Genomic DNA, 4,788 nt, shown 5'->3' with positions numbered 1-4,788 from the left:
TTCTAATAAGGCTGTTTTCCTCTTACCTGATCTTGCCCTAGCGTTATTATCCTTCTGATAACAGCATGCATTGTAGTCAACCAAAGATGCATTTGTACTCTACCATACCCATGCTATTTTCTGTGTAGGGAAAGGGTATGGGAGATCTCCAACCAGCATTTTACCTCATTAGCTTGACTATGTCCAACTAGAGATACTTTTTTCTGTATGTTACAGTGACTTTTTTTTTTTTTAAGTTTATTTAGAGAGAGAGCGCACACATGCAGAGAGAGAGGGAGAGAGAGAATCCCAAGCAGGTTCTGTGCTGCCAGCACAGAGCCTAAGGACGCAGGGCTCGAACTCACAAACTGAGAGATCATGACCTGAGCCAAAGCCAAGAGTTGGATGCTTCATCGACTGAGACACCCCTATTTTTTTAAGTTTATTTCTTTGAGATGGGGGGAGGAGTACAGAGAGAGAGAGAGAGAATCCCAATCCCAAGCAGGGTCCGTGCTGTCAGGGTGAGCCCAAAGTGGGACTCGATCTCATAAACAGTGAGATCTGATCTGAGCAGAGAGCAAGAGTCGGGCACTCAACTGACTGAGCCACCCAGGCACCCCTACAGTGACTTGTTTTAAAATAACCTACCTCCTAAACATTTGTGCGAATCTCTCAATTAAAATGCCTGTACATAAGACAGCTATATGAGAATGAAATTAACACAAACACACATTGGAACATTTTACACTTAGGACACCTTTAGTTTCACCTTCCAAAGCTAAGAAGTTAACCACGGTAAATAAAGATTGTCATTATCTTTAAGGAGGCGTTTTTGTTGTTGTTGTTTTGTTTTTTTTAAGGAGGCATTTTGACTGAAGGTCTAATTTGCCATCTAATACAGGCTTAAAGCTATTCAAAGGAGATTTAACAATACACCTGATTTTAGAAAAGACAGGCAATAAGGAATATTCTAAACCCAAAGAGCTACTTTTTGGTATCATCTTATTCAATCATCAATGAGCTATGCAATCTGTAAGACAGTATTTTGGACACCAAGAACGGGCCATTCAGAGGCTGCTATACCGACAGTATCCATAGTTATAGAAGTAAAAACAATGAGAAAGACCTATGAAGATAATTAACTCATCAGAAGTGCCTGGCTGGCTTAGTGGTAGATCCTGAGACTCTTGATCTCAGGGTTTGTAAGTTCAAGTCCCACACTCTGGGTATAGAGATTAAAAATAAAATCTTAAAAAAAAAAAAAAAATTAACTCATCAAATCGTCAACTAAAACATTTCCCACAAAGGGTCAAGAGTGTGACAGCAGAATGGGGAGAAAAAGATTTGGGACCAAGATGTTAAGTCAGCTTTTCTAAGGCTTTATAAGGTATGCTAGACAAAAGTACTTTAAAAAAAAAAAATTTACTTTTGAGAGAGAGAATGCAAGCAGCGGACGTGCAGAGAGAGGTGGACAGAGAATCCGAAGTGGGCTCCATGCTGACAGCAGAGAGTGGGGCTTAAACTCACCAACTGTGAGATCATGACCTGAGCCAAAGTCAGACACTCAACCAATTGAGCCACCCAGTGCCCCTGACAAAAGTACCTTTTGAAAAATTTCTATTCCTGAGGATGCCTGTCTGGCTCCGTTAGTGGAGCACGTGACTCCTGATCTCGGGGTTGAATTTGAGCCCCATGTTGGGTGTAGAAATTACCTAACAATAAAATCTTAAAAAGAAAAATATCCATTCCATGGCTAAAATCAAAACCACAAGAAACAAGTGTTGGCAAGGATGTGGAGAAAGAGGAACCCTTCACACACTCTTGGTGGGAATGCAAACTGGTGCAGCCACTCTGGAAAACAGTATGGAGGTGCCTCAAAAAGTTAAAAATAGAACTACCCTATGACCCAGCAATTGCATTACTAGGTATTTATCCAAAGAATACAAAAACACTAAGTCAAAGGGACAGATACATGCACCCTGATGTTTATAACAGTCAAATTATGGAAACAGCTCAAGTGTTCATTGGTTGATAAATGGATAAAGATGTGGTATATGTCCACATATATATATACACAAATATTATTCAGCCCTAAAAATGGAATCTTGCCACTTGCAACGACATGGATGGAGACAGAGTATAATGCTAGGGGAAAGAAGTCAGAGAAAGACAAAGATTCTACTCATATGTAGAATTTAATAAGCAAAACAAATAAGGGGGAAAAAAGAGACAAACTAAGAACCAGACTCTTAACTACAGAGAGCAAACTGATGGTTACCAGAGGGGAGGTGGGTGGGAGGATGGGTGAAAACAGGTGATGGGGACTAAGGAGTGCGTTGGTTGTGATGAGCACTAGGTGATGTATGGAAGTGTTGAATCACCATATCGTATACCTGAAAGTAGTATTGTACTGTATGTTAACTGGAATTAAAATAAAAATTTAAAACATACTTCCATTCCTAATGAGCAAAAAGGGCATGAAAACAGTGCCTCTGTTCATTCTTTAAAAAAAAAAAAAAAAAAAAAAAAAGCCTTCAAGGACACCAAGCTCAAATTGAACTGATTTTTCTGAAGCCAATCAAGACCGACATATGGACCAATATGAATTTTCTCTAGGATCTTTTGGCAATACACACATCCATTAGATGTGGGAGATATTCATATTTACATTAAGCTCAATTACTTAGAATCTGATTGTACGTATTAGTGTCCCAGATTGTTACAAATTCTATGTATATCTACTGTCCCGCTGCCTTCTGATGGTCAGAAGAAGTATGTTAAAACTGGAGTCTTTATTTGTAAAAAAAAAAAAAAAAAAAAAAAAGATTTGTAAAGCATTTTTTCTGGTAAGCCTAAAACCTCACCCAAAAGTCTCTAGCAGATACTAGAACTTAAAACCATTAGTGAGTGTTCTTATAGCTATTCAAAGTTGGGGATCACAAAAGCACATAATTGATGGTGCTGGCAGACCGGATCTCCCGGTTCCACTCACTATCCCAGTACCTCTTCATAGCCTCATTCTGTCCACTCAAGGACAAAGGGCTCACCATGGAGCAGACAGCTCGGCTCGGTTATGCCTAGTGCTTGTGTTTTTTAAAACTTTTTATTGCTCTAAACTGCATGGGTAACAGACAAAAGGCTTTTTGTACATTGGTGTCCAAAAAAACTCATTTAAGACCAAATTTATTTCACCAGGAACCCAGACAGTGTTGGTTCCTACTATATGTACAAAGTTTTCCTCCAATTCAAGGCAAATTTCTCACCGATACAATGTCAACACACTATCAATGGACATTTAAACAGTGAAATGACGGGGCGCCTGGGTGGCGCAGTCGGTTGGGCGTCCAACTTCAGCCAGGTCACGATCTCGCGGTCCGTGAGTTTGAGCCCCGCGTCAGGCTCTGGGCTAATGGCTCAGAGCCTGGAGCCTGTTTCCGATTCTGTGTCTCCCTCTCTCTCTGCCCCTCCCCCGTTCATGCTCTGTCTCTCTCTGTCCCAAAAATAAATAAATGTTGAAAAAAAAAATAAATAAACAGTGAAATGACTTATTTTACTTCAAAAATAGCGTCTCTCTCTTCTGACTCCTCACTTTTTAAGAACCCCCTTACCAAGCCACTACAATTTGATGTATTATAGGTGAGTAATCTTTGAACCTCCCCTCTACTTCCAAAGCAGCAGGTTGGCTATCCAAGTGTATTGAAAAAAAAAAAAAAAAAAAAAAAAAAGGTAAACTTTCTGGGAAAATGCACACGGAATACTAACATTGAGCAACCTGTCCAATCTTCAGATTTTGATCATATATTCTCCAGCTAAATATGACTGAACTTTAAGTGTGAGAATTAGTAAACACACCTAATCTTCTTAGTTAGGTCAGCTGTTTTGTCCAAGCAAGGTTTCTGAGTTATTCATCTCCCATGCAGAAACAGAAAACCGATCCAATGGCCTCCCCCTATACATTTCAAATAAATCCTCTCAGGTTACCAGTGAATTTCATTTTATCATGTGACTCTCTTACATGTCAGCAGACACACTTTAAAACTTGCTGTAAAATAGGGTTGACTAGCCGTAGCATAACCATCCCTATCACAGGGAGACAGGTGTGGGCTGAAGAAAGCTGCAAATGAATGAATGAATGAATGAATGAAGAAAATCATCCCAAGCACTGGCCAGGCAACAGCTTCAAAATAAAGACCACAAGAAGTGCTTTTTAATTTTAAAGAATTTTAATACAAACTTAATATAAACTATTTCAGTCCCTCTTAACATGTAAGACACTGACTCAAAATACTTTTATACCGTTTTTTTCAAGTATTGCACAATATAGGTACAAAATTAATATTTACGATTACATTTCTTCCATAATATATAGCAAAAATCTTTAAACCTTTAACAGAAAATACATTTTTTTTGAAAAAGCAAATATTCGTACATTTTAATTCCACCACTAAAGGAATATCCTGTACACAATTTTTAGAATAGTTGATGTCTTTAAGATGGATATTTTACAATTTCAGTAAAAAAAATACAACATGAAGCTGCTGCTGTCACAGATCACTGTAGTAAAAAGATATAAATGCAATACCATGTCGTAGAAACAATATATATATCCTCTGATATTTTACAAACTTTGTACTAAATTAAATTATACAATTAGAAAAGACCAATAAACCCACTTATTAGTGCCAATTTTTTATAAAAAAAAAATCAGCCATGTCCTTGCTATATCTTAAATACTGTAAGAGGCCATATCTGAGAGTATACTTTAAAATATACAGTCAGTATAAAATAACTTTGTGCTTGGTTGGCAAA

Source organism: Panthera leo, chromosome E1, assembly GCF_018350215.1.
Source record: "Panthera leo isolate Ple1 chromosome E1, P.leo_Ple1_pat1.1, whole genome shotgun sequence".
Classification (NCBI taxonomy): domain Eukaryota; kingdom Metazoa; phylum Chordata; class Mammalia; order Carnivora; family Felidae; genus Panthera; species Panthera leo.
Note: the sequence above shows the minus strand (reverse complement) of the source record.